The sequence below is a fragment of the Lycium ferocissimum genome, chromosome 12 (assembly GCF_029784015.1).
Source record: "Lycium ferocissimum isolate CSIRO_LF1 chromosome 12, AGI_CSIRO_Lferr_CH_V1, whole genome shotgun sequence".
In the NCBI taxonomy this organism is placed as follows: Eukaryota; Viridiplantae; Streptophyta; class Magnoliopsida; order Solanales; family Solanaceae; genus Lycium; species Lycium ferocissimum.
This window is the reverse complement of record NC_081353.1, coordinates 17,983,451-18,010,545: the sequence shown is the minus strand read 5'-3', so window position 1 is coordinate 18,010,545 and position 27,095 is coordinate 17,983,451. Positions and strand designations below refer to the sequence as shown.

The 27,095-nt window shown below is 36.7% G+C and overlaps 1 long non-coding RNA gene across 1 annotated transcript; it reads right to left on the bottom strand.

Annotated features, from left to right (window-relative positions):
* Window positions 1–16,132: 16,132 nt before the first annotated feature.
* On the bottom strand, window positions 16,133–22,011 carry LOC132041086 (uncharacterized). Its single transcript, XR_009410901.1, has 2 exons — window positions 21,312–22,011; window positions 16,133–16,388 (listed from the first exon to the last, which is right to left on the bottom strand). It is a non-coding gene; the product is annotated as an uncharacterized LOC132041086 (long non-coding RNA).
* Window positions 22,012–27,095: the final 5,084 nt, after the last annotated feature.

Here is a 27,095-nt window from a genome sequence, read left to right as displayed (position 1 = left end):
GGGTCACCAAAAGCTTATACGCGGACGATCTTATGCAGCAAATGCGTCGCCGTCCCCGTAAATCCATACCGCATCATGAAATGCGGTGGCCCCGGCATGAAAGGGGACAAGAGCTGAATGTACCGGTATGTAAAGCAACTCGAACGAAATAAACATGGTACATGAAATAACATGATAACGAAATTTGAAATTGAAACACAGTCATGAACATGAGTATCCGTATGGACATAATTACATATACATATATAATATTGTTATAGGACATGGAAACCGAATATAACACGAACGTGAGCATGAAGCGTGAGTAAAAATCTAAAACAAAATCACCGGAAATACATGTATATATAACCGCTTGTAACGTGGGGAGTTCTATAATATAATCGAATGATGATCGGTACTTGCGTCCTACCATTGTACTACCACACCTTGCCAGGGATATGAAATTTAACTAATAATAATAAGCATGTAAGGATCCAAACCGATAATGAAGGTGTTGCCCTGCCGTCGACAACCTTATCCCACGGCAGCTACGTAGTTTCGTGCTTTACCGAGCATACCGATTGTCAAGAACTCCAAAAATATGAACATGATATAGTTGGCTAAGAAGCCAATGATTTTTGTGAAATAACTTTGGAGGAAGCCCATTGTTCCCGTTATTCTGTTCATCCGGGAGCGACGAAAATGTATCATGAACTTAAATCCATATATTGGTGGGGCGGAATGAAGAAAGACATAGCAGAGTTCGTAGCTCAATGTCCTAACTATCAGCAGGTAAAGATTGAGCATCAGAATCCTAGAGGATTGTTCCAAGCTATGGAAATTCTGACTTGGAAATGGAAAGTGATTACTATGGATTTAATTACAGGCTTGCCTCGTTCTCAACATAAGTATGACTCTATATGGGTAATTGTGGATAGACTTACGAAGTCAGCTCATTTTCTACCAGTTAAAACTATATACTCAGCTGAAGATTATGCAATACTTTATATCAAAGAGATAGTACGACTCCACGGTGTTCCGGTATCCATTATTTCGATGGGGAGAACGGTTTACGCTAATTTGGAAGTCCTTCCCTAAGAAGATTTGGGAGACTGGTCGATGGTCTTAGCACGTTCTTTTCATCCCCGGACCGATGGACAAGGCGAGCGTACCATTCACACTCTCGAGGATATGTTATAGGCTTGTGTGTTACATTTTGGAGGTAGTTGGGATGATTACTTACCGCTTATTGAGTTCACTTATAACAACAGTTATCATTCCAGTATCCAAATGGCCCCATATGAGGCTTTTTGGGCGCAAGTGTGGATCACTAATTGGGTGGTTCGAAGTGGGAGAAACTAAGTTAATAGGGCCAGACTTGATCCAACAAGCCATGGAAAAGGTCAAGCTTATTCAGGATCGATTATTGGTAGCTTAGAGTCGTCAGAAATCTTATGCAGATAATCGCCGATGAGATTTAGAATTCCAAGTTAATGACTGGGTATTCTTGAAGGTGTGGCTAATGAAGGGCATCATGAGGTTTGGTAAAAGGGGAAGCTTAGTCCTTGGTATATTGAGCTCCCTGCGCATGCGCGCATAGGCCAAGTGGCTTATAGAGTTAGATCTACATTCAGACTTGGAGTCGACTCCCATGGGTTTCCATGTATCAATGCTTCTTGGGTATTGGAGAGCCTTCCAGAATTGTACCTGTGAATGAGGTCCAGGTCACCGAGCAATTATCCTAGAAAGAGATTCCTATTACAATCCTAGATAGACAAGTTCGAAGACTAAGAACTAAAGATATAGCTTTAGTTAAAGTTCTATGGAGGAACAATAATAGGGAAGAAATAAACACATAGGAAAGGCTATAAGATATGAAGTCCAGGTACCTACATTTGTTTCCACTCCCAGAAGAGGTTCTATTGCAAACCACCTTTGTCTTTAGGTGCGTAATGCTTTCTTTTTATGATTTGTTGGTCGTGTGTGGCCATTATTGTTATTGTTGTTGTAGCCCTGTGAGGAGTTGTATGTTTTGAATTGTTGTGACAGGATGGTAGTGGCATATTTACGGGAAACTCTCATGAATCTTTAGAATTCCTACAGCTAACATTCGAGGACGAATGTTCTTAAGGAGAGAGGAATGTTACACCTTGGAAATTTCGTGTCGTTTGCATTTATGAGTAAACTAACGGAAGCTCAAATTAGACATGAAGCCCTTATAAGTTTAAGGTATCTAATAATTCTAAGTATGTACCTGATGCGCCGTGAATTTCGGCACATTTTATGTCTTTTTCATTAGAAGTGTTGCTTGTTTTTAAGTGTTTTTACATCGTTTCTTATGTTATTTTGGTGTTTTGTAGGGTTGGTTGACTAAGGAACGGAAATGATAAGAAATGCTAAAAAACGGACAACTTGGAGCAAAAGGACGGCCCGTAACTCGAGTTACGGACCGTAACGTGATCCGTACCCTGAGAGAAAGTTCCAGATACGTGCCGCTCAAAAGGACGGTCCATAACTCATGTTACGGGCCGTAACGTGTACCGTAATCTGAAGGAAATTTTTAGTAAGAAGCCTGAGTAATGTCACATGTTACGCCCAGAAGGACGGTCTGTAACTCAGGTTACGGGGTGTAACGTCATGGCGTAACGCATTGGCCACTGAGCACTGAAGACATGATCCGAAAGGTACGGACCGTAACACGTGTTACGGTCCGTCGCAAGAAGCTCGTAACGGTTGACCTAATATCAAGTCGGCAAAAGGACGGACCGGAATAATGGACGGACCATAACTTGTGTTATGATCCGTAACGATGCCGCGAAGGGTGTTTTTGTCTAGAACTTTGGCGCGATTTTTAGCGTTATAAATACTTAAAGTTAGGTTTTTAACAATTTAATTCAGATCTTTTGGGAGCATTAACTTTAAGCCTTGGATATTTGTGAAGTTGTTGGAGCATTCAAAGCATCAACTTCACCCTCATTCCACATTGTATTAGTATTGTAAGTACATTATGTTAACTTTTAAGCTTTTCTTTGTTAACCAAAATGATGAGTAGCTAATTTTAGTTCTAAGGTTGTGGACCCCATGATGGGTATTATGTGAATGGGTTTCTACTATTGATATATGCATAATGGTTGTTCGTATTTATTCTATCTTTGTGCTTTAGCGTTGGGTAATGATTGCAAGCATTGCTTTAAGCCATTATACTAACTTTTCTCGGGAAAGAGAGTTAGCATTGGTAAGATTGAATAACAATGACTCGGGGCATTAACCCTCGTTTAATAGACTAACTTAGGAATACGAACAAGTCTAATTGGCATTATTGGTCGCTCTTCGAGTTCAACTCTTCTGCATTTGGAAAAATCATAAAGAGGAAATACGGCCTAACTGTTGGGAAACATTAGGAAGTCCTTAAGAGATCAAGTGCATACTCTTAGAACAACCATTAGAAGTATATCACATTGAAACTTGAAGCATAATATCTAATCAAAGCTGGGAACACAACCTTAGTCTCTCTCTCTCGCATTAATTACAATTCAAGTCAAAGTATTCGTTTACATTATACAACAAATATTTCAAACTATTCAGAATAGGATTAAAGCCTTTAAAGACTAGTATCGCATACAATTAGTACCCTTTTCTCTCCATATTCCCTGTGAGATTCGACCCCAACCTTGTTTGGGTTATTATATTTGACAACGACCACTTTACGCCACTCATAGGTGTAATTTGAGCGTATCAGTACCTTAAGGTTTCTGAGTCATACGAAGCGGCGAAAGTAAGTTTGTTGAAGGATTGGAATTTGAGTCATGTTTTGGGAAGATTTCGTATCATTTGAGCTATACATTACTTAGATTTTCCTTGAAAGGGAGCTATAGGGCCCCTTATATGGTTAATGAAGTTTTGTACAAGTTCCAAGAAGGTTCCATGAGGATTGGAGGTCAAACGAATTGAAAAGAACGCGTTTTTGCGAAAACTGGAGTTTGTGTACAAATATGCGGCCGCGAACTGAGTTTGTTGTGCAGCATATTGGCCGCAAACTAACCAAATTTGCTGGCCTCATTGCCTAACCTCTTCCCCAAGGAGCGGAGGGGAGATGCAGACGCATATCCATTATGTTGAGCCGCATCTCCATCGCAAATTGATGCCGGGGGACGACTTGACACTTTTTTAAATCCTAAAAGATCCCATTTTCATATCAACCTCCCACACTTATTTTCCCACATTTCTAGAGAGTCTTTGAGAGTTCTTGAAGGTTCTAAAATACTCCAAAAATCTTCCATACCATCAAGATAGAAGATCAAACATCAAAACATCAAGATAATCCATGGAAGGTGATTGTTCTTGTTTCTCCCCAAGGTGGTGATGAGCTTGATCTTGGAGGAGTTGAGTAAGGTGAAGTTTTTTCATTATAAGGTATGTCCTTCATCCTATTTATATGATTAAGTTTATTTAAAGGTTTAGCGAGTTTTGGAGAGGAAAGAATCATAGAAGAGAAGTCATAAAGTGTTAAAGTGAAGCTGATGACTATGAGGTGAATTTGAAAGAGGATTTTGGATAAATTTGAGATTAAATTGAATATATATTCTTTATTATGGTATTGTGGATGTTATTATTATTTTTTGGGAGTTGTTTTATAATTTGGTGGAAGTCGATAAAATAGGGGAAGTGCTGCCCAAATTTCGCTAGCTCGTTAATTACACTAGTTTGAACTTAAGAGTGTTTTCAAGACTTAACCTTAGTATGAATCCTCTTGAATGTAGATTTGCGGGCTTGAGAGGAGAACGTTAAGTATTTAAGGAGACGTAAAGGTATGTTAAGGCTAACCCTTTCTTCCTAAAGGCATTATTTCCTTATTGTGAACCCATCCATGATATCCATAATGTCCTATTTCCTAGAAATGCTGTGGTTGATGATTCTCAAAGTTCTCATGATATCGTTGATCTTGGTCATCGTCGTTGATCTCATTTTATGGTAGTTGACCCTTTAAGAAAGGTATAGTGATGATGATGTCTCCATAATGGAAATCGGAGGCTCATCGACCTTATGTCACTCCGATAGAATTGTAATGCTTCTCGTGGATTCTCATGTATACCACATATATATAGCTTTTTTCTGACACCGAGCCTATATGGCCGGGTACGATAACCGTTGTGCACACCACTGGCTTGGGTATGGACGATATCGAGCCCTGTTATGGCTGGGTATGGACACCACCGAGCCCTATTATGGCCAGGTACGGGATACGTCGAGCCTATATGGCCGGGTATAGTATCATTATATATATGTGTATGAAATGTTTCCTTTAGAGAAAGGTTAGGTATGCCTGACAATCATCTTAAGAGGTATTATAAGGTATAACTTGTTCTCTTTATCTTATGTTATCTTCATGTTTCCATCATGTTGCTATTCATGCCTTACATACTCAGTACATTATTCTTACTGACTTCCTTTTATTTGTGGACGCTGCGTTCATGCCCGTAAGTAGATGATAGACTCACTGCATTACACGCTATCCGTGATTGCATAAAGGTGCTCCATTTGATTCGGAGTGTCAAATTAGTTGGTACTATTCTTTTATGCATATATTTGGGTAATGCAAGGGTCCCGTCCCATCTTTATGATATTACATACTCCATGTAGAGGTCTTAGACAAATGTGCATAGCTAGATATCCCATAACCTTATCGGTTTATATTTTGTATATCGTTTTGGTAGCCTTGTCGCTTTTATATATGGGCATAGTTAATGATGTTTATATAGATGAATTATGTTTGATGGAACGTGTGCCTTTTTGGTTCATGGTAATTATGAGTTAGCTATGTGGCTCACTATAGATATGATTATGAGAGTATGTTAAGAGGTGCTCGATAGTTAGCTATGTCATGCCCTCCGGTTAGGTCATGACACCAAATTAACATTTTTCAAGAATAGGAGAAGAATACATTCACGTGTCCTTATGAGACGTTTGCTTTCAGCAGGATGCCGTTTGGTCATTGTAATGCACCAGCTACTTTTCAGCGGTATATGATATCTATTTTCTCAGATAAGGTTGAGGACTTCTCAGAGGTTTTCATGGATGAATTTTCTATGGTAGGAGACTCTTTAGTGTCTTGATCATCCGGGTCGAGTGCTAAAGAGATGTAGGAGACTAATATCGTGCTTAATTCGGAGAAGTGCTATTTTATGGTGAAAGAAGAACAAAGAATACAAAATCTTCCGAGAAAGGGATCGAGGTTGATCAAGAAAAATTGATGTCATCTCAAGCTTCCTCCACCTATCTCTCTAAAAAGAGTTCGAAGTTTCTTGGGGCATGCTGGTTTCTATCAGTGTTTTATTAAGGATTTCTCCAAAATTGCGAATCCCATATGCAAGCTCCTTGAAAAAGAGGCTAAGTTTGAGTTTGATGAGAAATTCCTGAAGGCGTTTGAAAAGTTGAAGAAGCGCCTTACTTAATCCTATTATTGTACCTTTTCACTCCCAAAAAGATGTGTGATGCGAGTGGTTTTGCTATTGGTGCTGTGATTGGCCAGAGGCATAATAAGATTATGCACCCAATTTACTATGCCAGCAGAACACTCAATGGGCCGTAACATGAATTACATAACTTAGCAAGAGCCGCAACATCTAACATAGTCTTTAATTACGAGAAATTCAAGGCCTGAGATACAAAGGCGGGTATACACTGATCATACAGTGTTGAGGTATTTGATGGCGAAGAAAGATGCAAAGCCACGATTTATTAGATGGGTCCTGTTGTTGCAAGAGTTTGACTTTGAGGTGAAAGATCGCAAGGGGTTCGAAAATCAGGTAGCAGATCATTTTTCACGACTTGAGGAAGTTGGAAGACCGTCAGAGGAGCTTGATATAGATGTTGCTTTCCCCGATGAGAGGGTTCTATTGGTGTCTTCTAAAATGGCACCATGGTATGCAGACATCGCCAACTTTTTGGTGACGGGCGTCATTCCAGAGGAGATTAAAGCATATCGAAAGAAGAAATTCTTGAGGGACTCATCGATTACTGGGATGAACCATACAATTTGGACATGCTACGACAATATCATTCGTCGTTGTGTTCCGGAATTCGAAGTTGAAAGCATTGAGAATAAGGGCAACCATATGGCATCTCCATTTATAGTGTATGAATTTCTTTGTGAGTGTGAGTGTTTCTCTTCTTTTTTGTCTTTTTCTCGGTTATCCATGTACATAAGTGTGAGCGACATTCTTTGGTCTTTGTGAGGGCATATAAGGGTTGAGCAACATGAAACTAAGTGATTACCCAAGGTAGTGTTTCAGGTGTACATCGATAGTTCCAATAACTTATTGTCATGAATTGAAGCTTCATTGTGAGTCGTAACATGTTTTGAGTGATACATCCGGTTTGAATTGTTTTAAATTGAGAAGGTCAGTTGTGAAAGGAATGCATGTCGGTAGTTCTTAGCTAAAACCATTGTAGACATTTTTACTCTATTATACCTAAGTTAGTTGAGTCATTTGTGTTGTTTTACTTGCTTAAGGACAAGCAAAGACTTTAAGTTGGGCGTGTTAATGTGCCGTGAAATTATGGCACATCTAATACCTTTTTACGAGAAGTTTTACTTGTTTTTAAGCAAGTATGTGTCATTTTGATGTATTTTTATTGTTTTGCAGGTAATTGAGGAGTTAAAGGACAAAAGCACAGAAATTGCACAATTCACCACTGATGATGAAATTTTATGGGCCGTATAATCTTATACAGACCGTAATTCTGATCGTAAATAAGAAGAGGTGGAAACAGAATGTTGAAGAAGAAAGATGGTAAAATACGGACAACTTTTTCTACGGACGGTGTAATGTAGTGATATGGGCCGTATTTCAACACATATTTTAGCATATATCAACTGAGGTAGAAAGTCAAGTTTTGAAGATGAAGAAATACGGTCAAGTGTTACGGACCGTATAATATGATCGTGAATTTTCTCCTTGTACTGGAAGGAATACCAGCCATATAATTGTATACGGTTCGTATCTCATTATACGGACCGTAATTAATGTTGTTAGATGTCGTTTTGCAATTATGTAATTTTGTGTTTTTGAGACCTTATAAATAGTTCCTTGTAGGGTTTTATTTATCATCAGTTGTCAGACTTTGTCTTTTGAGTAAAAAGCATTAAATACTTCATTATTTTTGGAGCTTTTGGAGAACGAGACAACTACTTTCATCTTATTTTAATCAATAGTAAGCAATATGACTTCTTCATTACTTTATTCTTCATTCATCGTTATGAGTAGCTAATTGCTCTACTAAGGTTGTGATCTCTAGGATGGGTGTTATGTGATTGGAAATTGAGATTGATATATGCATAATAGATTGTTAGGGTTTATTTATTCTTTGTTCTTCTTTCATAATTGATGGTTGCAAACATTGATTAAAGCCATAAACTTTGCTTTAACTTGGAAAAGTGAGTAGGGTTTGGTAGGAATAAATAAGAGGACTTGGGGCGTTAACCCTCGTTTGATAAATTCGCTTAGGAATAAGAGGAATTTATTTAGCACAAGATTAACCGTTCTTCATATACACTCTTTTATATTTGGGAAAATCATAAAGGGAAATAGTCCTTAACTGTTGAAAAATATAAGGGATTCGATCACGCATTAAATGCATTCATATTACTATCCATTAGAAGTATATCAAGATCAATCACCATAGCATACACTTTATCCAAAGCGGGACACAACCTTGGTTTCTTTATTCATATTCATTACAATCAAAGAAATTAGTTAGTAAACAACCAACTTTCTACAAACTCAACCGAATACAAAATTAGACCGCAAGAAAGTACTATACGACTTTAGTAACCTTTTCACAACATATTCCTCAGATTCATCCTAGAACTAATAAGCATCTATATTTGACATTGTCCGCTTTACATCATTTAATAGGTTTAATTTGAGTGTATCATTCACCATTATCACAAATGAGTTGACGTTACTCGACAATAATTTCACTCCACAAGAACTTGTCAGCGAGTTCCTTAGAATTTTGCTTGCTTCATGGGAAAACAAGGTGACGGCTTAACAAGAGGAAAAAGAGTTGGATAAAATGATTCTTCATAAGCTTATCAGAAATTGGAGGATTCATGAAATGCAAAAGATAGAATTGAACAAAGAAAAGAAGAGTGAAAACAGGATAAGGCCTTGCTCTTAAGGCCACCACTAAAAACTCTGATAAAGACATGAATCTAGTCATCTTTTCTGAAAAAAAAAATAGATTCATGAGAGATCCTAAAAGCAAGAGGAAAAACTTCTGCAAGTCAAAAGTTTAAACAAGGCCACCTTTAGTGGATGTTACAAAGTCCGAGAATGGATCACGTAGTGAGAGACTTTGCACAGTGGGAAGCCAAATACAGACAAGAATGAAAGGAAAAACTAAAGGAATGGTTTCTTGGTTGCAACAATGCTGAAAGGAAGGTGACAAAAGAAGTTGCTTGACTGTCCTTCCTGGTAGCATGATATGATAGTGAAGATGAAGAGCCTAAATAAAAGAACAATGATGGGATCATGTCCACTGGTCGCTCTAGTACTAGGTCGCAAGCATGAAAAGGAAGAATAAGTACTTACAATAATGGAAATGAGTGACTCAGATCAGAAGAGGATGATGATGAGGTAAACAAATCTAAACTCAAGGATGATTTTCATGCATTATATAAGAAAAAACTTATGTCTGTCATGCTATTCTTGATGAATGAAGTTGATAGCTCGAGTGCTAGAATTGGCCAGTCAATCAATAATCTCTCAAATTTAAAATTTAAAAATAAAGATTTTGAATTAAATAAAGCTAATCTTGAAAAGAGAAACAAATGTCTTAAGGACTAGGTCCTTAAGGTGAACGATGAAAACACAATACTCAAACTAAAACTTCAGGCTTCAAAGCATTCTTGTGAAAAGGGAATAGAAAAGATTGGTGAAAATCATATTGCTCTTCAAAAAGGTTTGAAAATAACAAAAGACAATTTGTGTTCAGAAAATGGGAAACAGACTTCTCCAAGAAAATTTGAACAAACTCAATCATGAACACACTAGAATTACTAAATTGCATAAATCTTATAAGGTATTAATCAACATAAATGAGAATTGCAATAGGAACAAAAGTGTGGCTGGTTACAGGAAGCCTTTGCCAAAAGAGGATTTTAATTATGTGGGAGTCCCTGAAAACAAATTGTGCACACATTGTTTAAAAAAAAAGAAAAAAAAAAGGACATTTCAAGGATAGTTGGATGGCCTAACCATTGCTCAAAATAAAAGCGTATGTACTCAAACTAAATGGGTTCGGGTCAGAATGAAAGTGAGAAATTATGTATTACCTGGCTGGACCAAAAAACACTTGATCCATCTCACCCTATGCCATTCTGGCCCTTTATTTTAAGTATTTGAATCTGGTTCCTTGTGAGACTTCTAGTAGCTCCATATAGTGTTTTAGGACTTGTCAGGATGATTTGGATTGGGACATGAGGGGTTCTGCTAAGTTTTGGACAAGAAAGTACATTTCAATATGTTGTTGTCGCATTTGCAAGGCCAAAGTTGTGAGGGAAGTAGTGCATTTGCAAAGTATCCAAATTGCGGGGTCCATTGCAATTGCAAGGCTAAATCCACAATTGCGAGGTTGGCCTTCATAGCTATGACAGTTAGTAGTATTAAAGTGGCTAATTACGTGATTTTTATCGTTCAAACTCAATTTTGAAAAAAGTAAGCTACAGAATGCAAAAGGGAATTGAAGGACAAGCATCATATAATACCAAGGTAATAATCTTTATCAATTTCTAGTGATTATACCTGAATCTATTCTAGATTTAACCCCTAAATCATTGTGTTGAGGTGGACATTTGGAGATTTTTGCCCTAGTTTTAAGATAGTGAAATTGCGGGTGTTGATCATAGATTTGACTTTAGATTGAGAATCTAATTATAAAATTGAACGAACGTGTAAGGTAAAATCTCTTACACACTCGCGTGCCCACGTGCGCGCACACACTTGTTTTTGTTATTATTTATTTATCTAATTAAAGAATATATGCATACATATACATATTTTCCTTTTCAGTTGCGAGAGATGGTAGAGTCTATTAAGATATTATAAATTATTAATTAATAGTAATTGAAATTGAAATTGAAAAATATATAAAAGTGTTAGTAGGAGAGTACCCTTTCGAGAAAAAAAAATTATTGACACCTTGTATTTACATCAAATCACGGTATGCATTTAAACCAAAAATTTTATTAAGTAACCATGAGTGATTAGTATATATATTCTTACATCCTTTTATTAAGTGAACAATTATAATTTCATACTTTGATTGCAAACACCATATGTGAGTGAGTATACATCCTTTTATAATGTGAATATCTTGTGCATGCTTTTTGTATCTTTATTTTATTTTTTTCTACCTAACATGATAAATTATGTGGGGATTACTAGATAATCAAAGCAGCAAAAAAAGAAACAAAATCTTGATTGTCAAAGGACTTGGATGGAAACACATTCTCCAAACTCGAAAGCATAGCGAAACAGATTGGGGAATGTATTCTACAAGGTTCATTGCATTAAAAAATAAATAAAAAATAAAAAATCTTACACTTGCAAAAATTTTAAGCTATTCAGTATCTGGTTAATTTTAATTTTATATTAACATGCATCAATAACATGTGCATCATGTAGTAGGTGACCCAGAGGTGTAACATGAATAGTAATATGCATAATCATCAATCACTATAATTGTTTATGTACTTTAGGATTTGAATGCGATAAACTTAAAATTGGTGATATGGAGAGTGTGGAGTTAATTGAGTAAATATATATACATAGATGTACGCCTTCACAAAAAATCTTTCATATTTCTCGATCAAATTTATTATAAGGCTATATCCAAATGTATTATTTTCTCCTATGACCGCGTGAAGCACGGACAAATTGACTAGTTTACGTGTTTGTTTATTAATCATCAAAACATCACATGCATAAACATTTCTTTTTTTCTCCTTTCTATTTCTTCCATTTCTTTTTTCTCCTTCTTTTGTCATTTTGTTTTCTATTTATGGATGTGAATCACGCAAGAAGTTTAATTAATCGCGTTAGATTACTTTTCACTGTGAATGTCACATATGACGTATGTTACATATCTAAAAATAGTAACATATCTAAAGATAGATACTAAAAGCTTAAAATATGGAAGTGGTTGAAGAAGAACAATCAGGTATATTATCATGCCAATATTAATATTAGTTGTCATATCAAAATGCTAGATGTATCAAAACACCAAGTGGAAGCTAGGATATCCAATGAAGAAAGAGTAAGATTTATGCTTGTAAATCCAAATAAAAGACGTGACATTCCTTCTTATTTTTCCTTTATTAAGTATTACTTTTTTACCTAGGGAGCGAGCCAGTACAATTAAACATTTAATCATTTTCAAAAGTATTACCGATCGAACAAATAACATATTACATAAAATACAGTGTTGAATGGTTAAGTGATTAAGTCACCTATTTATGAGTCTCAGTACTTACCTAATTAACTTTGTTTAGAAGGAAACATCGATCGCCAAAATTTTAAAAATTGTGGGAAATCAATATTACACCTTTAAGTGATTAAACCAATTAGTTGATGAGAACGATCAAATTAAACCAGTATCTTAGACGAAGATACTAAAGATGACTAGAATAGTCGGACGAAACAGTTGTGTCATACAGTCAAATCTCTATATAATTGTTATTCGTTATAACAGCATTTCACTATAACGGTCTGATGTTCTATGGAACCGATTTTTCATGTTATATTTTACTTCTCTATGACAGCATCCTCCCTCTAATAGCAGTGACATTCATTATAACGGTACACTCTTTGTAAAATTACCTCTTTATAACAGCCATACTCAAATATTGTGTAATAATATTTTGTAAGAAATATATTATGTGTAAAATTAAAATGTAAATTATGTAAGGTAATCATTGGGGTGAGATAGAAGAGTCAACTGTTAAACTCCTAAACAACCTTCAAGGGAAAGCTATTGAATTCCCTTTTGCTGAAAGTTTGGACAAAAATTTTCGTCAATTCAAGCATTATATTATCACTAAGAAACTGAAATTTAGGAAACGACGTATAATTGTAGAATCCTTACGTCAAACTTGAAAATTTAAATTCTCAATTAATTTTAAATGCATATGTTCCTTAGATTTTAATTCTTTATTGGTATGGTACAACTAGGTATAGATTTATTAGTAATTTATTAGTCTTTTTATTTTTTAATTTAATGATATTTGAAAATCAATTAAGATTTTAAAATTAAGAAGTATATATATAGTTTTCGTTTATAACATAAAAGGTACAGAAAAATAATAGTTTACGTATTTGTGTTTATAATAGCTAAATGAGATCTAAACATCAAATGACAGTATACATACATAACATCACCTCACTATAGCAGCCATGAATTTTTCGGATAAACGCGGCTATTATAGAGAGGTTTGACTGAACGAGTTTGATCAACCAATCAATAGCTCATTGATTATTTTATATTATTCAAGATTTTAAGCTGGCAAGAATTATTGGTATACCTACCAAATGAACCATATGTGACCTACAGGTGATCTTGTGCGACTATACTTGAACGTCTTTCATTATTGACAAGGACCAACGTATATACTTGGGAAAAATATTTTGGTTAAGGCAGGCAGCTAAACATTTACTGAACTTTGCTAGAATACTTGCAAATAAAAGTTGAACCATTAGTGAGGAAAAATCGCTCTTTGGATTAAGTATTTTCATCAAAAGAAAAATTTTCTACCATCTTAATTAAGGAGCAGTGGTACTTAATTAATGATCGATAATGCAAACCACATGACGACTCCATTTGATCAGATAGTTACAACAGAAAAACCGATTAAACAAAAATCTAACCTAAGAATCTAAGGAACTAAAGAATTAGTTGAGTCATTAGAAAGGTTTTTTAAAGCCTGATTAAAGCCTGATTGATCTTACTTTTAATGATTAAAGATGGTGTGAGAGATCATTGCCTCTTATTAATAAAAAACTGCTCAGCAACCCGAGGTACGGGTACCAAGGTTGATATCAAGAGTGAGGGTGTGTGGTATCTTGGATGTGGAAGATGTCAATCACCTACGAAAAACTCAAAGTGTCATAGAAGATTCGTTAAAAGAGTTATCAAAGTCCATCACATGCTCAAATGGATTTATGATGGAAGTGATGACAACCCAGGAGGTCATCAAGGGTTTTGGAGCATTCTTCCTATCTCCATGAGCTTGAAGAACTTAAGGAAAACATAGAAAGAACACTTCAAGGCTACCAATATGCTCGAGTGGTTATTTCTATAATTTCGTCATTTTTTGTAATTTGATTATTTTTGCAAGACTAGTGTAAATAGTCTTTAAGTCTTCATATTAGGGTTAGCTAACTTTTACAATAGAAAATGATACTCCTTGGATGAGTTTATGGGAGGATTCCCTTACATTTCTTCAATAAACATCTCTTAGATCCTCTAAGTTAGGATTTTCATGTACGAGTTCATTTCACTTTCCCTTTGGATTGAATCTAATGATTAATGTATTTTAGTTGTTAAATTATCCCTTATTTTATTTCTAAAATTTGTTTTCTCTCCTTTCTAATTCTTAATAATCAAATTCTTGTTATCTTATCTTGCATATTTGATTGTGGTTCAATTCATTGTTATTGCATCTTGAATCCAGGGGTAGAGCTACAGTGTAACACGGGGGTTCAGGCGAACCCAGTAACTTTTGCGCAGATCTTGTATTTGTATTAGAAAATACAGTAAATGTATATAATCAGTTAATTGCGAACCCACCTACAAAGGTTAGTTGTTGGTCCATTGATAAGGAAGATGGCAAAAAAGCCTTCAATGTCCAAGATGTGGGTTCGGACCTGGCTTTCAACATTCTTTTCCTGTTTTGCTAGGATACATAAGTACATAATCACTTTTTAAGTACATAAACCTGTTTATCACTTTTCTTGCTACACGTTTTTTGCTTTTTCTGCTATATATGCAGAATTTTTTAAAAATAAAACTTTATTCTTTCACAAACATCAAACCCAAAATTAGATTTCTACAAAGATCTGAAACCTATTCCATCTTCTTCTTCTTCAAAAACTACAAAAGTCTTTGTCCACCCACCACCCACTCTCTGCCGAAGTCCAAACCTCCGGCAGGTGACTGGTAGATACAGAAACTCTTTCAGTTTATCTCTTTCTTAAATCTATTAAATACCGGTACTTGTTCATTAGTTTGGCGGATATTATACATTAGCTTGAGGTCGTTGTCTTGTCTTAAAATTTCGAACTCCCAAACCTCAAATCCTGGCTCCGCCTCTGCTTGAATTATGTCTCCCTTTCAATCTCACTTTGTCTTCGACTGACTCATGCGTCCTATAAAAGAATGAAAATCAGCATTTGGACAAAAATTATATTATTTTTCGGTTTACAATTGTAAAGTGTTTAATTGATTGATATATAATTTATAGGAATATGCTCAGTGGTCCTACAAGCATGCGCTCAAAAGGATCAAAATATTTCTTGATTATATCATTGCAGCATTTGACTACATTAACATGGATTTATATTATATAAAACTATTAACACATACACATGCAAGGAAGAATTTTCTTAACAACATGGCCACTATGATATTTTAGGGTTAGTTATACTAAGCACCCATATAATGTGATTCAGAATTACACCTTCTATATTTTAAATTCAAACATTTATACCCCCTTTTCTTATAGAAATTATAAATTCTACACTTACAGCTCTTATCACTACTCTTATGAGGTATATTCGAAATTAAATACATAAAATATAATAATTAAAAAGTAAATTAAAATTACAAATGAGAGTTTTATGAATTTATTTTTATGAAATCTAATAAAGAAGATAAACCATTTATTAGATTATGTTTATTCATATGTAATAAGATAGAAAACAAACATTTTTTTTGAAACGTCTATCTAAAATTATAAATAAGAAATGAACACAAATTACTCAAAAAATATTCAAGTAGTAGTAAATATTTTCTGGCACTTTAAGTGTGTAAGTCATTTTGGGGACCTAAAGTCGACTAAATGGCATAAGTACTGTTGTCCGAAGATGGCTAGTTCAAACAATAAATTCCAATATATATCTGAGTTTTTACAAGTTTTACAAAATACAACAAGATTACACATAAAAAGAGAAGCATAAATAAATAAATAAGGAGAAAGGGAAGGCTAAGGGTGTACCAAGCCCCTAGTTGGCCATTTTCACCCATGGCTGGGCCTTCTATGCGTTTATATACTAGCTTCCATATCCCTTCATCGAACTCGATAATTTTTTAAAGAATTTGCCTATTCGGCCGTTGGCCCAATAGGTTGGCTGGACTCAGCCCAAATGGCCATGCAGTAGAGGAGAGGAAAAAGAAAAGTGACCCGGTTAGTTTTCAATCTTCTGTACTTATCACATTCATAGATATACATAGTGTACATATATACGTATACAGTTTATACACACATTTACATGCTACTGGGCCTTAGCGGCCCAAGACTAAATGCGGATAGCAAAATACTCAAGTCCCTCTCTTTTTACCTTAGATTGTAAAGATTGGGTTGTTCCTTACTAATCCTAAATTGGGCCGGGCCCATTTGCCTTCCAAATAGGAACACAGTTAAGAATTAAGACTAAGTGAGACCCTCATCCCCTCTTACTTTCTTAATGTATACATCTATTGTATACTCAGCATCTCTCACGCAGTATATTAAGAACATATATACATGATTTGTATGTCAGGTGTGTATCAGATGTATATCAGGTATATACCTTCCTTTTCCTAAAGCCCTAATGTATATCTCTTGTATATTTAGCCTTAAAACAGTTTTTGGAAATCACATTTCCATTAATTAACCCAAACCCCTATCCTTAAACATTTACAAAGAGTGATTCCTACCTTATACAGAGATCAAATTCAAATAAAAGCTAATTACACTAATACAAAGGCAGGCAAGCCATACAATCAGACCTATATCAAACTTAGGCCTCATTTGTTTGCACTTATTGGAGGTCTGAATCTGAATGGTTCAGACCTTAAGCCATTAAGTGCATTTGTTTGCATCAAGATATAAACTCTTATTGGGTCTGAATAGGTCTTAATCATTAAGATCTTGAACCAAATCTTAATATCATTAAGAGGTATTTTTGTATGGAACTTTTTATCACCAGCTCCAACCCCAACCCTCCATCTCAACCCCACCCCACCACTCACCCACCCACCCTCCACTCCAACCGCCGCCTCCCCACCACCAACCCCAATCCCACCCCACACCACCCACCCCCACTCCCCACCACTAACCCCTACCTCACACCACCCACCCCCACTCCCCACCAACCCCACCATCAACTATTACCATCTAAAAACCGAAAATCAAAAAAAATCGAACCGAACCGAACCGAAACTTCAACAAACCGAACCGAACCGAACTAGTTTGGTTCGGTGTTTGGTGTCCATCGTCAAAAAATCGAAACCGAAATAGCCAAACCAAAGTTTGATAAAACCGAACCGAAAAACCGAACGCGCACCGAAATTTAATACATTACCCAAAAAAAATTAAAATAGTCCAGGCCCATTAAGTTTAAAGCAAAAAAAACCCAATTGTAATAAGTCCTCTTTTGCATTTGTATCCCTAATTTTCCACTTCAATTGAAAAAATCAAATATCCTTAACAAAGAAAGGTAACTAGGATGTCTCTTTAGGATTAATGTATGTCCTTTATGTGTTTTCTTAATTATTCTTCGGTATGTATATAACACCTAGTAATCCTATGTCATGATTATAGTTTTCTTAACTCTTGTGTATCCGTTTGTTTTATTTTGATTTCAATTTATCGCTTTATGTTTTATTGCTTTTGAGAATATGAATTAGTGTCAATGGAATCGCTTCTAATATTATATTAAAAAAATCGAATTGAAAAAACTGAAACCGAACCGAACCGAACTTTAAAAAGCTGAAACCGAAAGAACCGAACCGAACTAGTTTGGTTCGGTATTTGGTGTCCACCTTCAAAAAATCGAATCCGAAATGGCCAAACCGAAGTTTGATAAAATTGAACCAAAAAACCGAACGCCCACCCCTACCATCAACCCCTACCCCACACCACCCACCCCCACCTCCTACCACCAACCCCACCCCCACTCCCCACCAACCCCACCCCACTACCTCCCACCCCTCACCCTAACCACCCACCACCCACTCACCCCTCCACCCCCACTCACCACCTACCATGACTACAAAACATCTCCACCATTACTAGTGAACATAAATACCTTTTCATTTTTTTTATCAAATAATATTTTTTTTATTAATTTTTTTTATTTTCTACTATTTAGTTACTTTTTAATTTGAATTGTATATTTACTATGTTTAAATAAATATATTATGCACATTCGAGATAATGAAAAACAAACGCTTAATCATTCACTAGAGACAACATCTTAGTCATTCGGATGTGCATTCGATTCGTACGTCTTAATCTTAATGAAAACAAATGAGGCCTTAGGTTCCAACAATTCAGATGATAGAAGGAGAGGAGAACTTAATTTGGACACATGGATTACCTTTCAACTCTGAATGATGCAAGGGATGGAAAGAAGAATCACATAATCATACAACACACCAAACAACAAATAGGGGAGACCATAGGAAACATTCATCATGATAATCAGGAATGAAACATATAAGACAACAGGATTTGCAATCTAAACAAATAAGCATCACACAGACAGAGCAGGGCTCTTTCTGAGTGTAGGTGTTCATATGCAGGATATCAAACACGCAGAGAGCAACTTTAGCTTGAATTAAACAAGAGCAGCATAGACAAGATAAAAAGCATGCATGTTTAGATACATAAAGGTGATACAGGATTACTTTTCAAGATTCCAGTCAAGTTTAACACAGTGATAACACTGTATAGGAAAATGTGTAGGACTTATACATAAATGCAACTCAAGGGAAATGGAGAGAACATAGAGGGAAAACAACATGCTTTTGTGACAGAATCTCTGGGGATCCACATGGTTCTAATAGTCTCTAATGATATAACTATCCTATTTTAAGCCAGATTCTATTCTTTTGATCAGATTCTTCCCTCTTATTTATGAGGCTACTTAACTGTATATTAACAACTATCAGGTTCCTAAGCATTAGAAGTTAACACACATAGGCTTATTAGTTTGATGTATTAACCATTTTAATGATGAGGGTACAGATGGACACATACACACAGAGAAGGCAAACTTCAAGGAAGAACAAAGAGAGAATCATGGGGAGGGATTTGTCATGCTAACCAACAACAACATTCACAGTTATTAAGGCTATGATTTGAATAGGAAAGCACAGCATATGACAATACCATATTTTGAGCTAATCAAATGTTCAGAAACAAAATACAATAACATAGGACTTATAGTTTGAACAGGTAGAATGCAGTACTAGCAGAGACAGAAGATAAACATGCTTGAGTTTTTCAGAAGTTGTATAGAGATGATCTTTAAAGCATAATCAAGTTGAGTGAATGGGGGACAATGCATAAACAAACATTCAAAGCTCAAGGCATGCTATAATTCTGAGGAAGTGCAAAGAAAAAGGAAAAGCAATCATGTTTTCAAATTTTAGCAAGATCTCAGATTAGAAATAACAACATGAAGAATTCAAGAGGTTTCCATGATTTCTTGGTCATCTTGTCCCTTATCCCTAAATGAGTTTAGCATTCAGATGCCATCCTTAATTAATCTCTTCTCCTTTTTTTTAGTCTAAAACTAACCAGCACTATATACACTGTTTCTTTATCAGGATTTCACAAGCATAGTTCACAAAGAGACAGCTTTAGTCTCACCCCTTTTATCCTTGGTCTATTAATAAGAGTAAGAACTAGAGAGGTGCTCATAGCAAACACGTATACCATAGACCATAAGGCATGCCATGGCACCTCTTATTTGAGGGAAAGGTACTGTGAACCAAGTTTTCCTTAGTTCTTCCCAATCCCTCCTCCAAGGTGCCTTTAAAAGGCTTCCATTGGCCATGTGACTTAGAGTTCACACCTACACACACTCTAATTCTATTCCCCCGTCAATCATCCAACTTAAGCATCAACAGCAAAGCCAATTGCCATCTCAAACTAAATCCATCGTAGAAGACATAGTTAAGTTATGATCTTAAGCTTATTGTTTCTAACAGGACATCAGCTAATCTAAGTGTTTCACTCCCTAAGGCTGATTTCAACTTTGAACTGAACCAGATTGATCCCTAAGCAGAACACAAAACTTCCTAGGCATGATAGACACAACATGCTTTTCTTATTCAATCAGTTTATACCTATTAACCTACCACTAATCATATTTATTATGAAATTGGTAAGTCACTACACATTATGAATTTGATCAACTAGTAAAGAAAAGAAGCAAACTACAGAAAATGTCATGCATTACACTATACAACACTTTGAATCAGCTCATGCACATACATCGAGAGCAGACAAAGCATTTCACACAAAAAATCTTATATGCACAGTTAAGCTAATTCCAAGCAATGAGGGCAGAAGTTGGATTATCACATTGTCCTAATCTAGGTAAGTAGACGCACAATTAAACCTGCTCTAAGTTCTATTAGGCATATTCACTTTCATTTCATAACACAAAACAGGACTAAGGTAGGGTTGCTTACTTTTTACGAGAGGGTTAGAATGCATTTTTTTTCTATGATTACTACTCCCCTAATCTTCAAATACCATTTTCTTGTCAATTAAATCTTAGCCAAGCTAGAACAAAGATCCAACTAGGCTCAAACTTCCTCTACCTCCTTCCTGAACCTCTCAGTCAATCCTATTTGGACAAGATAATTAAGTGAGGTTGATCTACTACATTTGATAAGCCTAAAAAAAGTAAAATTTCATTTTTTGACCTAATTTACCCCAAGGCTTTATTGGCTAATCACAGGCAGGTTCCCATCATAAATGAGCAGAAGCTAACTTGATTAGGATTAAGGCATCAATCTTAAGCTAACACATCTACATTAATGACTATAACAAATTGTTAACTGAACAGGGAAGTTTACATAAATATGATCACAGGAAACAGTCTTCAAATTAACACAATTTTAAATCCACTACAACTAATAATTAGGCTAAACAGAAAGAGGCCTAAAGAGAACATATTAAGGCAAACTAATTGAGCGTAACAACAAATCATAATTAAACTTACATAAGATAGAGAAATCAAACTAATAAAAGCATTAATAAGATAAAATGTTACCTTTTGTTTGCGCAGCCTTTGTCAAGAATGAATTTGGAACCCCTTGCTTCCAATTCTCAAACTCAGCAACACAAACACAAAAGAACAAAGTAAATAAAAATATTTAAACTGAGAGAGACTCAAACCCTTTTTAGGCTAAAGTCTAAAATTATACTAATAGCTCAGATTTTAAGTTTTTAACTCAAAACTAGAGCTTTTTTTAGGTTGTGAAAACTTATCAAATGGTGAGGGTTGGGGTTCTATAACCGAAGTCCATTCAAAGACTTGAAATTCCAATGTGGTACTTAAACAGATTTCAGAGGCAAAATGTGAGACTTTAAAATTAATGGCTAGATTCTACAAAGAAACGAGTGTATACGGTCAGATTTGTCTTGCTTTGTATCGATCCGAACCAACAACCATGGACCAATGAGAAATCGCGAAAGTAACAATGCAATACAACAATAAAATAACATAAAATCGTAGGTTTGACTCAGAAGGATAAAAGAAGGGATTTATTACCGTGTTTGGACGATTTCGAGCAAAAGTGATATTGAAACATTAATTGTTTCACATTTTTTATCGTACAAGGACTGCACAATCTTTGTGCATCCTGCATTTTTTTCGCTCTTGGCATGAGAGAGAGGGTAGGCTTGGGGCGGTGCCTAGGGTTTTAGGGGAAAAGGGACGGGATAAGAGAGGGGGAGATATAAGGGGTCATTTGGTGTGTGTTGGTATGATTGAAATGTTAAAGGGGTATTACCCATTATCAGGTAAGGGGTTGGGCCGGGTCGGTCCACTTAATGGACTAGGCCTGGTCCATTTTTTGGGGAAAAAGAAAGGGTCCCTATACATGCATATCAAACATGTACACGTACGCATATCTAGTGTGTACGTGTACATAAAGGGCAAAATGGGTAAGTTAATGTAACGACCCGTTTGGTCATTATAGTTCTTTCGGCATTTTTGCCCGTTCTGAAGCATTGATTAGCTCACTTTTGACCTGAGGGAACCGCTGATATGCTTCCCGGGGTGCCTAGACCGAATTCGGGCAACTTTGGTGAAAATATAGGCTTAAAGTGAAAAATGATTGACCCAAAGTTGACTTTTGGGCAAACGAACCTTTTTTGGAATTATGTCAATTTCGAGAGATCCAGATGGTTATTTAGAACTTGTGTGTGTGTTTGGTTCAGTTCTCAATGCACTTGGGTGCATTTCGGGACTTGGGATGGAAATTTAGGATTAAGGCCGGGGGTTGGCTCAGTTAACGAGACCTTCGTTGGGAATTTTGAGGCCACAGGCACGTTCATAGCCTATTTTTATATGGGACTATGTGTCGGGTATGTTAGCAGATGGCCTCGGGAATTAGTCAGAAAATCGGATCGAAAGGAAATCTTGGATTAAGTTTAAATGTCAGTGTCCGATGCCCACTTTAGCGGAGTGGTAGCCATGCCGGGCCGGAGCTATGACTTTTAGTCATTACCGCCGAAGCGGCCAGGTGGTCGCTGGGGCGGTCCAGGTACAGTGGGTGACGGGCAGTTAATAATATTAATGAAGTGTTAAAAAGCCCTAGACCCTCATTTTACCCCATTTTGATATTTGAGCTTGAAGAAACTGCTCTTAAGGATATTTGGAGGAAAATCTTGGAGGTAATTCCTACTCACTTCTTCGTTCTTCCTATAAACCATAATTATGTTAAGATTCCCCTTTCTCCCTTAATGAACCCAAGGTGGTAAGAGTTCAAAGGGGGTTTGAAAGAATATTGTTCCTGGGATTATTAATGAATAAATTAGTGATGTTTTGTTAGATATTGACTAATCGAGGCTCATTAATCATAGATCTTCCACTTTTAACGTTGAATTTCGGATTTGGAGATTTAGGGTTTATACCCAATTTGGGGGTTTTACATGAAATTAGAATTTAGGCTAATTATTGAGCTAAATCAGCAATTAAGGGTGAGATTATGATTGCCTAGTACTTAATTTGGTATTTTGCCGGCGAATTTCCCGTTTTACCCTTGTGGGCCCGTTTCCCCAATTTCTAGGGTTAAAATGGATCTAGTTAATATCATAGCAATATTAGTATCATTCTTCATGATTTCTAATATAGAATGCAATTATGCTTAGACTACTTTGGTTCTTAGCTTTAGAGGAAGGGCAAGGCAAAAGAGTGACTTATTGGTGTTGTGGTTCGGCAGTCCAGGTAGGTTATGGTTTACCTTTAATGAGACTTCGTATAGTGAATCACATATTTAGATTATAAGGTCGAAGACAGCATATGAACCTTCGGGTATGAAGTTGGGATGGATATTGCCTTAGGTTGGGCCCTGATATGTGTTGGGACTAGCCACTCCGTTATGCGTGCTTGATTGTTCAATTGTATTAGCTTGAAGCCATGTGTAGTTGGTAATTATCGACTTCTGTATTGTCGTCTTGATTTGGATAGAATTGACATACCTGTGATTGGTATTTTTACTTGGTTATATTGTTGGAATGCCCACTGTTGTTACTTGACTTATTGATATATGTTGGCATACCCACTGTTGGTATTGTGATGTGATACGTGTTGGCGTACCCCGTTGTGGTACTTGTGATATTAAACTTGATCGATTTACATATGCATTGCACGCATTCTCTCATATTCATGCATGGCTGATACCCAGTGATGATCCGATATCATTGATTGAGCGAAACTGATATTTGATAAACTTTTTTACTTCAGTGATTGTAAAAAGGCCGATGTCCGAAGATCCATTCCGGAATTGTTGATTATATGAAATTGATATTTGATGAACTATTTTACTTGAGTGATTGTCAGAAGGTCGATGTCCAAGGTTCAATTATGGAATCGTTGATTGTGTAAAACTAATATTTGACAGACTCTTTTACTTTAGTGACTGTGAGATGGCCGATGTTCGATGAGCTATTCCGACATCGTTGTTGCATGACCGATTCCGATGTTATTCCGAATTCGTTGTTAGTGCATAGACTCCGCGGGTCCCCCAGGGTGGTGCCGGTGAGACTCCCCCTATAAGCAATTAGCCAGGGTCCCGTCTGTCTGTTGGGTAAAGATCCGGGGCGGGTGGCACTTAGACTTCGCGAATCACGCTGGGTTGTGCTACCGAGACGTCGATATTTCCGTCCGGAGTACCTGTGTACACCTCATTTGTATGGCATGGCATCACATTCATGCCATTATTGCACTGCATTGCATTATGACTTGATTGAAATGTTGTGATGATTGGATTATGATGACTCTGTTATGATGATGGATCGTGATGATTCTATTGTGGTGATTAGATTGGATCGGATACATTCGAACTGACATATTTAGGTTCAGATGCTTTACGTAGGCGATGATGGATATCTGGTTATGATTATATTGTCTTATACTTGCTAGATTCCTTGTTTATCTGCTTTATCTGCTGAATTGTGTTAACTATACTTAGTGGGCCGATAATGCCTACCATGCGTTGTTTGTCTTGACTTCACTTGCTCGCATTCTTTTTATGAATGCAGAGTACCACGTCGGATCTACTTCTTTGACCCGTGGCTGAGCGACTCTTCAGCTTCCACTCGAGTTTCTAGGGTGAGCATGGCGTCCGTTGACCTTGAAGACTTTCCTATTACATGTCTTACTTTTATTCCAGAGACATAGATATCATGTATTAGCACTTTCAGATTGTATTATTCTCCCTAGATGCTCTTGTATTATTCAGATTAGATCTTGGGGGTATTTACTGTCTTTCGCACTCTTTACTACTATCTATATATATATATATATATATAGTGAGACTTACGTATTTATTGATTTTCGCTATTAACTTCTTCAATTTATGTATTAGTTCATTGTTGGGATAAGGGTTCGCTTACCGAGGTGGGAAAGTAAGTGCCCGCACGGCCTAAGCAAAAAGGGGTCATGACAGTTAAATAAATGAAAGTGCTAAAAGTATCGATTATTGATCATATTATAGTAATTAGGACATAATTAGCCTTTTAATTAATTTTAAAATACGACTAATTATTTAAACAGACTTAATTTGCAAGTATAGCCTTAATTGATTTAAAATCCAACTTGATCATTTCAATTATGGCCCTATTTGGCTTATTCAGATAATTAAAACTAAATTGCAATAATGACCTTATTCAATTTGATCCAAATGAGTTTGGCCATTTCAATTAAGGCCCTTAAAAGGCTAATTTTGGAAAAATGACCCCAATTGCCTTAAACTCTGAATTGATTAATTCAATTGTGTCCATAACTAAAGCAGTTAAATAATTAAAAATCAATTTGCAATAATGTCCCTCTAATGGACTAATACCTTAATTAAAGGTGGAGGGATAAAATGGTCAATTCTTTTAATTACTCAAATTCCTTGGATTAAAGTGGATAAAGCATTTGCCAATTTCACTTTTGACAATTTAAACAATTAAATAAATGGTTATTCAAAATTGTTTTACTTTGATTAAATCTCACAAACATTTCATAAATGTCATAAAATGTACCGCTTAATTCCTAGATGATTCATAATATTATGGAAATTATTTTATCAATTTAGAAGAGAGAAATGTTGATCCAAACAATTTTATGAAAATTACTTTGACCCACCCCTTTGAAATGCATGATTCACTTTATTTATCATTCAAGGACTCTGAGTAATTACAATCTATTATGGAAAGTCAAAAATTAAGTGTCAACAGGTGCTACTTCTGCGAGCAGAGGATCGCAGACTAGGGTTGGGGCATAGACCCTTGAGCAGAGATCGACTAGTGTAGCATACCCGGATGCAGCTACGGCTCCATAAATGGATGCAGTGCCAGCCCCGAGGGATGATCTTAGGTCCGTGGCGGGTCCTGTTATAACCTTGACTAATATGAAGCTAGTTGGAAGGTTTAGGAAGTTAGAGCCGCCAAGATTCTCATGTACTTACGAGAGGATGCTTATGAGTTCATCTTGGACATGCATGAGTTATTACATAGGATGGGATTGTTGAGTCCCGTAGGAGTGGATTATGTGTCCTACCGAGTTTTTGAGGCCGCAGATTGGTGGAGGTATTTGTTGGGGGACACCGAGGAGTTCTCCTCCCTTGACTTGGACACAGTTCTATCGGGCCTTCCTTGAGAAGTATGTACCCTGAGCTTTGAGGGAGAGGCATAAGGATGAGTTTCTTTTTGCACGGCAGAGGACCGACGAAGTTGATGCTATGTGACTCGCAATCGTGTCCGGCCCGTTATTCGGCTCCGAGTCCCTGCGAGCCTGACCGGATTTGACGTTTTATTGGTGGGCTCGTTGGTTCTCTTCAAATTCCTTGCCTTCAGCTTGAGGCCATGGGGGTTTCCTTCCAGTCTATCGTTGAGCATGCTATTTTAATCGAAGCCGCTAAGGCCCTCGTATTTGGAGGGGTTAGTGAGAAGAGGCCGCGACAGTTTGGGAGTTATGGTGGTTCCAGCTCTAAGGGCGTCGGTCAGTCTTCTAGGCTGCGGCCACTGATTTCCGGCCGCCTGTGCATTCCCTGCTGAGGCTTCCTCCCGGTGGAGCCGGCCGGTCGGGGAGCTCATTTTCATTCACAACCGGTAGACGGACAGGTTGTTCCAGTTAGGTCCTCAGCTTCAGTCTATCAGTCTCCGCCCTCTAAGGGCTATTTTGTGTGTGGAGAGTTCGGTCATTATGCTAGGGGGTGTCCCCGATCCAGGCAGGGTCATCAGTCCCAGAGGACTCTGGCATCGTCAGGTAGTCGAGGAGGTGCTTCTTAGAGGGGCGGTGCTCAGTCAGGCCGTGGTAGTTCTCAGGTTTCTAGGGGTGGAT